The 13,543-nt window shown below is 43.5% G+C and overlaps 1 long non-coding RNA gene across 2 annotated transcripts; it reads right to left on the bottom strand.

The window, feature by feature from the left end:
• Window positions 1–273: 273 nt before the first annotated feature.
• Window positions 274–8,443, bottom strand: LOC144981719 (uncharacterized). Of its 2 annotated transcripts, XR_013647258.1 has the most exons (4): window positions 8,342–8,443; window positions 4,301–4,384; window positions 4,043–4,234; window positions 274–690 (listed from the first exon to the last, which is right to left on the bottom strand). It is a non-coding gene; the product is annotated as an uncharacterized LOC144981719 (long non-coding RNA). The 2 variants fall into 2 exon arrangements; XR_013647257.1 differs by lacking the exon at window positions 274–690 and having other exon boundaries at window positions 3,227–4,234.
• Between the last annotated feature and the right edge of the window lie 5,100 nt (window positions 8,444–13,543).

The raw sequence follows: 13,543 nt of genomic DNA, 5'->3' as shown, positions 1-13,543 counted from the left end.
CCAATCGAGGATTATATGTACTTTCATTGTTGACAAAGTTGTCATTTCTAGTCAAATTATTCCACCTTACATCAATGCTAATTGATGGAAAAATGAATGCTTGTGCAGATCTTTGCATTGTTTAGTCCTGGGAATAAACAGCTTGAAAAGTCTGAAAAGCTGTTTTCCACAGAAATCTGACAGTGCATGTGCGGATCTTTAGACAAACATCTGTTCTGCTCTCCAACATCTGTTCATCCTGTCAAATCTATCTCTAAGAGACAAACAATCTACAGGAATCTTCCAGAGAGACTAAGAAATAAAAGGTTTTTTTTTTAGAAATCTCCCTGATTTCCAAATATCTTCATCCATCTAAGACCTGAGGCCTCAACTCCTAACCTACATCCTGGAACCGGCCTTCAACGATGCAGAACAGATTAGGGTTTGCAGGACGTCTAAAAAGCAGAGAAAATGCAGGAGGAGATGTTCTGCACAGAGAATGACATCTTTATTGGCAAATAAGATCTGCTAAGGATGCCATGGCGCTTCGGACCTGCTTCACCACCTGGATGCACGAGGAAGCTACCAGAAGATTCTTGGCTTCTCCCCTTATCTTTGCCTCCTCTCCCTCTCCGTGCAGGAAACTCTCACGTTTAAAAAAAAAAAAACTATCCACGACGTTTCTGACGCAGGTCATTTCCTTCACTGTTCCTTTCAGACAAATAGAAATAAAAACAAACAGATCAATTCAGCAAAAAAAAGCTTTTTTAGATGTTCTTTCTGATTGCCAGCTGGGTCTTATCACATAAAATCTAACCATTTCACTTCAAACCTTTCCTATTGTTGTTTCTGCGTTTCCAATGGTTTTATTTTCATGGAGAACTTTGAGCAGCTGTAATCCAGTTTCCTGAAACGCCCACTCTCCTCCGAGGACCACAACAAATCCAATTCTGTTGTTCTGCTGTCAATGTGAACGTATGGCGAGGAGGAGGAGGAGGAGGAGGATGAGGAAGAGAGGGGTTCACTCTGAGCCTAAAGTCTAACGTAGATGCTGGTGAGGGGGGGCTGCATGCAACGACATTCTGCTATGAATCTCACAAACACGGACTCGCTTCACTTAACGATGCTGAGTGGCTTGTTGAAAGACAAGAACACAAGTGAGCAAGTTTTACATTTCTCCTCAGAATAAACGGCCCTCATTTAGGTTCAGGGATTTGACGAGGATCCAGCCATGGTCCCATGCAGCAACCAGGACTTCACCTCCACAATTGGAGCAGGACGGCCCCTTTAGAGAGTGGATTCAACTGTTCTGGATGGGCGTGCAGATGAATCCTTGCTTAAAGCCGTAGTCACATCCACACCTACAAGGGGTTGACCCGAACGGGTGCTGCAGGTTTTTGGGTTGTCCGGGTCCATGGAGGGTCGTAGAGAGCAGCGGCTGCATCTTTAACCCTTGTGCTATCCTATGGGGTCCATATGACCCCACCCTTACATTGACGTGTTCTCCCTACCATGACAAAGGTGGATAAAGGTGGAAAGATTTCATGTAATTCATGGACACCAGTGAAGATCACATATCATTGAAGAACAAAGGGCTAGGAGAGCACAGGTGTGTCTTCCAGTTTCCTTGAGGTTCGCATGGCCACCTCAATGGACGTCATGAAAATAGAACGAACCACTGATGTGGGTGTGGTGAGCATATCGTGACGTCTTTAGAAGGGTAATGGAAGCTACACGCACTTAAGACGTACAGGTGATGCTGCTGTATGGTGTCCCAACGCCACACTCTGGTCGTCAGCGCTGGCTCCTTACTGACCCTGAACGAATGCCGCTAACAAAAAACTTTAGAGCCCACAGGACACTTGTGTCCACAAAAACTACACTCTGATTGTCTAATTCCCTCATTTTCAACAGTCGGGCTGCAGTGAGGAGCACACAGATCACATAACAAGCACTAACGGGCTCGTTGTGCACCCTGCAAGAATCTGCACAACAACCTGTGTCTCACTTACACCCCCCCCCCCCCCCCCCCCCCAACACACACTCTATAAGTGTTCACCCACGGCAGCATGCCCACTTTCTCTCTACGGGTTTTCCGAGCGTGGTACCACCTTGATATTTCCTGGGGGTCACCTGCATTTCCTGTACAGGTTTGACCTTTACCCTCAGAGAGCCCGTGTCCACCTGTAAGGGCAGTTATGACTGTTGCTCAAGGTGAGTCCTGCTGACTCTGCACGGCTTTCTGTGGGTCTGACAGCAGCAGCGAAAAGCATCTGCACCATTGTCTGATCAGCAGTTTCACTGATCGTGTCGGCTATAAACCTGCTAAAGCCGTCGATGTAGAAATGATTACCTGCTTGAGGCTGTGTAGTTCTTGCTCTGCTGGGGGAGGAAACATGTTTAAGTCAAAATCTCCTATTGGTCAATGTCAGTGTTCCTCTGGACCCACCAGCCTGCAAAGGATGGATGGATGGAAGGATGGATGGATGGATGGATGGATGGATGGATGGATGGATGGATGGATGGATGGATGGATGGATGGATGGATGGATGGATGGATGGATCAAAGGATGGATGGATGGAAGGATTGATGGATGGATGGATGGATGGATGGATGGATCAAAGGATGGATGGATGGATGGATGGATGGATGGATGGATGGATCAAAGGGTGGATGGATGGATGGATCAAAGGATGGATGGAAGGATGGATGGAAGGGTGGATGGATGGATGGATGGATGGATGGATGGATGGATGGATGGATGGATGGATGGATGGATGGATCAAAGGATGGATGGATGGATGGATGGATGGATCAAAGGATGGATGGATGGATGGATGGATGGATCAAAGGATGGATGGATGGATGGATGGATGGATGGATGGATGGATGGATGGATGGATGGATGGATGGATGGATCAAAGGATGGATGGATGGATGGATGGATGGATGGATGGATGGATGGATGGATGGATGGATGGATGGATGGATCAAAGGATGGATGGATGGATGGATGGATGGATGGATGGATGGATCAAAGGGTGGATGGATGGATGGATCAAAGGATGGATGGAAGGATGGATGGATGGATGGATCAAAGGATGGATGGATGGAAGGATTGATGGATGGATGAATGGAAGGATGGATGGATGGATGGATGGATGGATGGATGGATGGATGGATGGATGGATGGATGGATGGATGGATGGATGGATGGATGGATGGATGGATCAAAGGATGGATGGAAGGATGGATGGATGGATGGATGGATGGATGGATGGATGGATGGATGGATGGATCAAAGGATGGATGGATGGATGGATGGATGGATGGATGGATGGATGGATGGATCAAAGGATGGATGGATGGATGGATGGATGGATGGATGGATCAAAGGGTGGATGGATGGATGGATCAAAGGATGGATGGAAGGATGGATGGATGGATGGATCAAAGGATGGATGGATGGAAGGATTGATGGATGGATGAATGGAAGGATGGATGGATGGATGGATGGATGGATGGATGGATGGATGGATGGATGGATCAAAGGATGCATGGATGGATGGATGGATGGATGGATGGATGGATGGATGACAGAGGCTGCAGCAGCAGAAGGCTCATCTTTTGAGTTTCAATGCAAGTTCCATTAAAAACTGTTAAAATGAATGGTCCCTCGCTGGTGCAGTTTTGTTTTTTCATCTGTGGAAACTGTGATCTTTAGCCAGAACCTGAAAAATGTGCTGCATTTCCAGTCAAAAGGTTGCTGATGATGATCCGTGGAATCTGGAAGCAGGATTTATACCACTCAAGCCTCTCAAAATAGAAAAAACATTTTTCACATTTTCCTCTGGAATATTCCGAACTACTGGGGCATGAGAACAGACTGATTATTTTTGACACTGGCAGCATATTCTCTGAAGTCTCTGGGTGTTCTCTAAACTTCATTATTTCATTTTACCTTGGATATTTCTTATCTAGCAGTAAAATGTGTCCGTAAAGCACTGCTTCCACCGCTCTTTTCAGTAAATCTCAGTTCAGGTGCGGGGACACATGACTCACTTCAGGTCAGACATGTGAGGGACGGGAATCTTCTGGATTCTGTGGACGCATATGTCTTGAATACAGGGGACTACATGGGGCTTTATCTCGTGCTCCAAGTGAAGCAGAGGATTTATTTAGTCCGGCCTGCAGGGCTGCTGGGGTTTGTTAGTGCGGCCAGCAGGATCCTCACCTGAGACCAGCCCAGCTCAGCTGTGGGAATGAAAAAATAGATAAAATCCCACAATTTCTGCAGAAATAAGGGATGAGCTGACTCACCGATGTATTTGCAACGACGCTGGTGGATCCCCGTGGCTTTACGACCAGAAAGGAACGAAGAGGATTAAGCAGGAATTAAACTCCCTGCAGATGGGAAAATGTATTGTTTCAGAGCCGTTAAACTCTGCACGCAAAAACAAAAAACTGTCCTCACTATTCTCCATTCTCCCTAAATGCACTATAAGCAGCACTTCTGTCTGCTTTATTAATGCACTTTACTGAGTCAGAGTCCATTTATTTCAGCATCAAAGTTCAGTTTTTAGACTTGAGCAGGCAAACGGAGGAGCAGAAATTTGCATTTAATGCTGAAAGCAGACCTGCTCACTATTCAGTCAGTCACTATTCACCCGGTCAGGTTGTGTTTAATTGCTCCTTCGTTTTAGTTTGCATTTAACAAAAACGGAGGAAGAAGCAGCATAATGTGATGATCCAGAGGGAGCTCCAGCTGAAGAAAGAAAACGATTTTCTGCTGAAGTCCAGCTGCAACTTCCAGACAGTTTTCCTGTTTTTAATGCTCACATCCTCTGCACGGACTTTCATCTAACTTTATTTTCCATCAATGACAGTTTAGAAACTCAAGCAGATGTGACAAGGGACCTCCACCTTCTCTCTGCTGGGATTCCATGACATTTTCTGCTTTTTATGGATATAAACAAGACGTCCTTGGAGCGATTTCATAGATTTAACAGTATCAGACAATAGCTGAAGCTATAAATATATATATTTCTGCTTCTCTGGTTTCAGGGCTTTGCTTTTAATCAAGCTTTGTGATCATGTCTTTGTGTTTTCCATGTTTCATTGGAATCCACGGGCGTTTTCTGTTTGTTAGGTCAGTTATTCTAGATTCTAGTTTCCAGTTCCTCTTTGTCAGATCCTCTGTTTAATCTGCCTTTTGTTGAACCTTGTTTCTGTCAATTTGAAGTTTTAAGCCTCAGTCACATTCACCCCCTACGTTTGCCCATTTACCCTGGCCCGTGTACTTTAACCACCACAGATGCTTTCACTGTTTGGTAATAAACACAGACACCCGTTTTCCTTTTAACAAACTCCTGACCGCGACAAGAACCTCTGTGAAATATCCTGCGTCTGACTCACTTTTGATTCCAATGAACAACAAACAACAAGACTTCCACAGCTGTGCTTCAAGAACAAACTGCATCCACTGCTGCCCGGTACATAAGACCCCAAACATTACAGTGCGTATTTCTAGCAAAGCAGAAAAATGTAAAAATTCAATACATTTCAGATGTTATAACAGTTCAAATCTTCATGTCTCGTCTTTTTCATGTTCATGAAGCACAGAGACAGTAAAAGCTTTAAGGACATTATTGTACAAACTCAAAGCCTCCCACTGAGAGAATTTATTACCATGTGAACCTGCAGGTAATTTAGAATCTTACATAATTCTCCTCTGACACCTCCTGTAATGGCAAACTCCTTTTTGAAGCTTTTTAAGACCTGTTATCTGTTATCGCTTTCTTCCACCTTCATGAGCATGGGCAAATCTGCCAACATTAGACAAACACACTCATGGTCTGCTTTGGTCTGTGGTCTGATCACTTAAACCACTGTCTTGTACTCTGAGCCTTTATTACCGGGTTCATGTTCTGCCTGATTGGGTCAAATCAAAGCTTCTGAAAATAATTCTTACTCACAAATCCAAGATGATGCCTTTAACTGAACATTTAAGCAGTGGGTTTTACAGATTGTTTTGGTTCATTCATTTCATCAACTTCATCCATCTATCCATTCACTCTCTATACCTGCTTAGTCTTGTTTAGGGTTATGGAGTCATCAAAGTCTACAGTCAAAGTTTGCCAGTCCACAACAGGACCACAACATTTCTGACACCACACACAAATTTAAAAAGTAAGATTAGAAACAGAAACTTTGGAGTTTGGGGTTCATGTGACCCATAAAGAGCCCCTGAAAAGGTCTTACTTCAAACAGTCGGGTCCCATTCAGGACTGGACATCAGAGATGTCTTACATCTGTCCACAGGGAAACCCGCATTCCACGCTTCCACATTCTGAGATGTTTGTAAATGAATACAGTATTGAGTGCATAATGGGGCACACTTAAAAGCCTTAAATGGCCTTTAACCTTTTGAGCTAAAGGCTCTACCTCCAACCGTACTTTTACTAATTCTAGGAACCACAAGCAGTCCTGCATTTAGTGAGCGAAGTGTTCTGTTTGGATGGTAAGGGACTATGAGGTCTTTGATGTAGGATGGGGTCATTCCATGTAAGGCCTTATAGATTAACAGGAGGATTTTGAGCTTAATTCTAGAATCAACTGGGATCCAGTGAAGTGAAACTAACACAGGAGTGATGTGATCTCTTCTGCTAGTTCCTGCTCACAATCTAGCTGCTGCGTTCTGAACAAGCTGGAGACTTTGAGTCGAGTTACCAAGTTTCCAAGATCGGGAACTCAACCAGTTGAAGTTAATGTATCCCAGCAGTTGACTACCACTGTTGGGCCACAAGCTCACACACACATTCAAATTGAGATGAATGTGAACCAAAATAACAGCCCTCGTTCCCTCTGAGTCACAGAAACGTCAACCAACTTTTCCAAACATTGATAGTGCTGCTGTAATAGCTGAAAATTGTTCTAATGAGACTATTTCATGTCTCTGCTGGATGGAGCTCATGTGTTGTGGTGTTTTCTGTGCGGCGCCATATCAGGCATTTTGCCTGCGGCGAGATAGGAGACCAAATAGGCTCTTTTATGGCCTCTATCAGCCGCTAGTCAAACCTTTATTTCAGCCCGAATGGTCCCATTAACCTTGGACAGCTCGAGCGCTCGATATTAACGCGGTAATTTAATGAACTGTCAAACTTTACTGTAGGCGACGTCACTGCTGTGTGGAGCAGATATGTGTGTTATTAAAGCGCCTCTGATAATGCACTGATGCTACACCTGTTTGTGTCTACCTGTGCTGTGTTAGCAAATAGACTCCATAAACTCTCACTGTATAATGGCAGCACTCCGTCCGTCCTCTTTTGTTGCTAGAGTTATAAAACGTCTCCCATCTCTCCGTTGAGTCTTTTTACGTTGTCTTCATATCCTTTTCTTTCTATTCACACACTAGTTTCTTCCTCCAGCCATTAACTCCTCTTCCCACATATTCAACTTCTGTTGCTAAAGATCGTTCTTTTTGGGGGTTTGTTGTGTTCTCTTTGCCCTTGAGTCTGCCACTTCATTAATTCCATCAGGACCTGTGGACGCTTTATGTAAATAATGTACCTGTAACCCTTGTGCTATCCTAGGTACTTTAACGTTGGGAGTTGGGTCATCTAGACCCACTAGACAGTGCTCTGAACCTTTTTTCTTCAATGATTTGTGATCTTCACTGGTGTCCATGGATTACATGAAATCTTTCCACCTTTATCCACCTTTGTCATGGTAGGGAGAACATGTCGATGTAAGGGTGGGGTCATCTAAGATAGCACAAGGGTTAATGATACCGTTGCATCACACATTATGGAGGCAGCGTGGAGTGTCTTACCCTTCGGACTGTGGAGTCTCGGGTAACTCTAGATTTGCTCTGGCTTGTAATCCAACGTGAGACTTATGTTGTTTTAGTGTTATTGTACTGTTTTTACCTCCCCATATTTAATCTTCAGTACTTTGTGTCACACAAGTAAAGTTGAGTTGAGTTGAGCTACAGCACTGCCGATGTTTTCTCCCAGTGCTCTTGATTACATAAGGAATCAGTTGAACACACACTCAATCATCAGCATCTTTCTTAAGTTCTCTAACAATTTCTGGTGGCAAGTTTCCATGTATTAATGAGCTCTCACCACCCACACAATTATATCCTGCCCTGAAGACAGCATCAACAAGCCTTTTCAAAGAATTGCTCATCAAAGGGGAGGTTCCTGTGACACCCAATGGCTGCAAACAGCCCAGAAAGCCTTTATAAACTGTCTACAGTCATTAATGAGCATGTTTAAAAGGAAAACACCCCCCACACACAAACACACACACACATGACAGATTGACTGCGGTACGCAAAGATAAAATGTTAATACTTACATTGAAAGATCAACCATCTCACCAAAGAATGTAGGAAAGATTATAAACTGTAAATTTGAACTGTTAAGTCAGGATTGGAAACTCCAAAAAACATCAGTTTCAAGCTTGTTTATATTTAAAAAAATAATAATTTCAACAATAAATAGATCATTTTCAGTTCAAAGTTTTATATTCTCAACTTTCCACCAAACAGAGTAGCAGGCAGCACCTGTGAGCTCAGCTGCTGTGACCACAAACACAATCATCTCAGCTCATTTGGATTCAGTTCTTGCCTTCTGAAAATAATAATCCACATGTGAAATGATGTCCAGGCAAATTGTACCTTTTTAACTGCAGGCGTTTTATCGCCGCCGCTGCGGCGGGAAAAGCTATGCGTTAACAGAGCCGCTTTATCAGGCGTGAGCCATTACGCTGAGTTAGTGAGCAGAAAGCCGGGACTTTGGAGCCAACTCAGCAAAACACATGCAATCATTTGTAGCTCCGTTATTAACAACAACTGCAGAGACAAAAATGGATCGGGCCTTCGTCCCAACACCCTGTGTGTGTGTGTGTGTGGGTGGGTGTGTGTGTGTGTGTGTGTGTGTGTGTGTGTGTGCGCGTGTGTGTGTGTGTGTGTGTGTGTGTGTGTGTGTGTGTGTGTGTGTGTGTGTGTGTGTGTGCGCGTGTGGGTGTGTGTGTGTGTGTGTGGGGGGGGGGGGGGGGTGCGTGCGTGTGTGGGTGTGTGTGTGTGTGTGTGTCAGAGAGCAGCAGTCCTAAAGTAACATCCTTTCACTTTTAATGCTTGACTCGATTCACATGCATATCATGATGTGATATTTTCAACAGAAAACTAGTCTAATCATTCATGTTAAAGGACCAAACATAACAGCAAAAAGAAAAAAAAATAGAAGGAGTTTGAATCTGTAAAAACAACCAGAGCAGCAATTCAGTTTTCTAAACTTTCCTATTTCTCCTGCAAGTTTTCCTTCACATCAAGCAGCAAATGCCTGTTCCCTTGAGGGCGTCCGGTAAAACACAAGGTCGGTCATCAAAAAAGACCAGAACATTGGAATTGAAAACCTTTTTTTGATGTTTCCCTTTTGCGCGATGAAATTCTGGACTGTTTTTCTGTCAAAGCAGTCACTGTTGGAGGAAAAAAAAAAGCAGCACTGGTCCGGCCTGAGAGAAAGGAGGGGTGAGTCATTTCACGGCTTCCCCAAGGACGGAAGTGGCACGGCTTGCAGATGACGGATGTATAACACCGTTGATGGTGATGTCCTGACAGCTCAGTAATTGGTCACATGAGAGGAGAACATAGAGGAGCAAACACACCCCCTCTGCTGCACTGAGCCAACAAGGAAATCAGCTTATTAACAATCAGCAGTGAAGCTGGGAGATCTTCTCTGTCCTGCACAAAAACATGAATGTGCCCAAACACGGAGAACACAGTAATGACCGAGACATTCACCGCAAAATGTTTTAACCACAAGCTGTAGTCGGCACATTTTCACAGAGCCCTCGCGGTCAGAGGCAAGAAGCTGCTGGTTCAAGCCTTAGTCACATGCACCGGTATGGGGGGTTGACCCGTACGGGTGCTGGGGGGTTTTGGGGTGTCTAGCGCCGTTGAGGGTCGTAGAGAGGAGTGTCTGCATCTTAAGGGGAGCGCAGGTGTGTCTTGTAGTATGTATGGTATCATATAGGATCCTATATTACATTTACATCGATGACCAATGTTCTCCTTCCAATCAAATTCCACTTTATTTACAAAAAGACTTTAGATGCACAAAGTGCTTCACAGAATACAAACAAATCCTAGTCCTTCACAGAAAGAAAAAGACAAAAACAGTCACTCAAACTCTCAGACCAACATGTTCCTAACAATATAAATGAAAATTAAAAACTAAGAATAAATGCAGAGAGAAACTCTTCCTGCTCCTTTCCTTCATCCAATGACAGACTGGTTAACCTGTGACAATTAACCTGTTCAAGGTAAGTCAATTGAGAATCCATTCTCATTTGCAATGAGGACTTGGGAATTGAACCCATTGGTTCCAGTTCACTCTTCACTCCTCCTCACATCACCATGGTTGGTGTGTGTGGTTCTGATACTTTTCCCCATCCTCCACGTCCCTCTTTTGTCTGTGTCCTTGACTTTGACCTTATTTTTTAAAGGTAATTTGGTTACATTTAATCAGAGGATCAATGTTTGGAGAAAAACTCTGGACTTGTTTGAGCTTCATACATGCATTACAGTTGGCAAAATAAGTTCCGATGCTCCAACTTGAATTTTCAGCATCTATGCCTGCCACATGTTAGGACCTCCTAAGTCTTTTTCCTTCTCAGCATCTCAACAGTTTTGCTGAGGCTCCTCTTTGATGGAAAGGACAGCTGTCGTGCAGACGGCTCTGCTTTGGGTCCAACACTGTGAGCCCCTCCAAAACATTACTGCATCTTCAATCAGTTTACCCCTCAGTAAATCCAGCTCCAGCTCGCGTCCCCTGACTCTTTTTCTTGTTATTTCTTCAGTTTGAAGGACGGTTTGGTGTAATCTCTCTGCTGCAGCATTAACAAAGGGGGACAGCCTCATCTCAAACAGAGAACCACGCTCAAAATACAGCTTCTCTAATTACCAAGCTTTTTCTGACACTTGGCAGATGTCAAAGAGTTTTTTTTTTCTTTTGCTGCACCTCATAATGAGTCATTTCCTGCCCATCAGCAGGAGCTCCTTTTGCACAGCTGCAGAGGAGGTGATGGAGCTCACAGAAAGCCAATGCATTTTCCTTTGATGAACCTCTATGAGTCTGTCAGGAGCTTTGTGGAGGGAGGACTGACACACCACCGCAGCCAAACACTTCATTTTCATTTCTTTTCACTACAAGTCTGTCCAATCCATTCATCTTGGTTATCTGGTTTCATAATATCCAAATGTCTTGAATCATCAGATTTTTTGAGTCGTAAACCGGATAATCCAATGATCCTGAACCCTAAATGCTCAAGATTTTTTTTTCTTATGAAATATTTTATGCTTTGAACATATTTAAATTCAGATTTCCATGTTACAAAGATGCTTTTGTGTGTTACCACAACTGAAAAGACTTCTTACATGCTTTTCTGTGTCTCGTTCCGCGGCACACGCCCGTTGGGCGCTGCTGTGACATCATCCTAAAAGCTACCTTGTAGTTTCCTCAACAGAATTCTCTTTAAAAAAAACGCCCTTACACCACAACGATGAGACACAGCAACTCATTGACATGTGAGTGGATGAATTCAGACTCATCACAACAACTTTTAACGTGATACACATTGCCTATCACCGTTTTCCTAACTATCTATATGTCATAAACTCGTGTTAGCCGTCTTCTTGCCAGTAACGCCCTGCAGCTTCCACTGAACCAAAGCAGCAGTCAAAAGTGTTGAGCCTGACGTTGATACAGACAACATATGAAGTTTGGATGAACTCAAAGCGCAGGACTTCCATCATTTCAGTCTCTAGTTGCTTTGCCGCACTCTTGTGACCAATGAGTGAAGAGGTCTTCAGTCAATGCAAGGCTTAGGACTCGATCCGGACCAAATTAAGGGGACCGGGTCCGGGCCAAACGGTTTTCCCAGTCAGAATTCCCCCGTAGTCCTTTTTAAGTCTTATTGCAGGTACTAACAGAGCTTAAAAAGGAAAGTGACCATGGAAACCTGCTGAGTTAAATGGAATTTGGTCGAGAAGGTGGGTGCACCACACCTTTCTTGCTGGTGCACCAGTGCAACAATGTAGCCCAGAGCCCTTCATAGATTCAGTATATCCTTATGATACTATGATCAGTGCTGTGCTGATTAAAACAGAGCCGAGGGTTCCTGAAAACCTCCTCCTCTTTAGCTCAGATTCTATTTTAACTTCAGCTTTTGCTCTTGTCACATTACTTTCACACATTGATGTCAGTGATCACAGAAATGCAGCACTTTTCTCATTCACCAATTTTGCCTTCAAGTGGTGGCTGTGAGAGGATTCTCATCAGGCGCCGAGGCCTGCTGCATGACTCAGCTCTGAATCTAATTCACTGTAGCTGCACCTGCATCTCCTCCAGGCTTTTTTTAATGGCTGGAGCACCTCCACCACAAATACAGATTGTCCTAGTGTAACCACAAACCTGAGTGTATTTAGTTCAATTTAAGGCGTGTCTTGTCTCTGGGTTCATTAAGGCCATTTTGCAGAAAAAGTACAGTCTATTCCAACGTTTAACAATTCCCATAGTTTTTTTTTCATGAAAATGACTTCCTCCCCAGTGAAAGACTGCATTTGCTTAAGTTAAGAATATTTGGTTGAATAAAATTTACATGATGAGATGATCTTTGGATCTCACATGAAGAAAAATGTGCTGCACATGCTCGGGTTTAGATGTCAGTGCTGAGAATTGCAAACATCTGTTTACGGGAGAATTTTAAACATCATCATTTAAACAACAACAACAGAATTATTGTTTTTAGTCAGCTCTGTAATTTCTGAGAGGGTGCAGCAATCAACCCCAGAGGGTCACAAACAGGATTTTAATTACAGCTGGGGCACAAAGCGCCTGCAAGCTCATCCTTCAGAGACTTGGTATTCATTTCTTATAGGGATGTGAAGGAGTACAAGAACATTCTACTTCAAATATTAAGTTTTAGCTGCATTTATCTCACTTTCAGCTTAAAATGAAACTTCTTAGTTTGACTGCTGGTAATTTGACGTGATGAGGAATGGGTCTCCTACAACACTAACATGTCTGTCAGTGGTAAAGCCTCAGTCGGACCAACGACTCACCACCCATGAAGATTCAAATGACAGCTGGTCTGAGTGACTCTCTAGAGACCTCCCTGTGGGCACAAGGTCTCTATGAGGTAACTAATATACATATATTGTTGATGTCTGTTGGACATCTCCATTATGTCAATCTATTAGAGGTCTACCAATGGCGTTCCGAAAGGTATCTGCACATAGAGGTCTACTACACAACTACTTGTACCTAAATCTTTGGATGTGTCTAGATGTCTTTTACTAGATTTAAAACACTGCAATTTTTACAACTGGTTTTACTTGCAGCAAATGCTAATTACAAAATTCTACATTTCAAGATGTAGCAGGTCTCAGAAACTTGGATCAAAACAAGAATTGGATAGCTCCAATCTCCCTTTGATCTTCATTTTTTAACAATCTTCCAAACCAAAACCCAACCTGGGGACATTTCAAACACTCAG

The sequence above is a fragment of the Oryzias latipes genome, chromosome 13, assembly GCF_053564925.1.
Source record: "Oryzias latipes strain Hd-rR chromosome 13, Olatipes_Hd-rR_3.1".
Classification (NCBI taxonomy): Eukaryota; Metazoa; Chordata; class Actinopteri; order Beloniformes; family Adrianichthyidae; genus Oryzias; species Oryzias latipes.
Note: the sequence above shows the minus strand (reverse complement) of the source record. Positions and strands in the feature narration are given on the sequence as shown.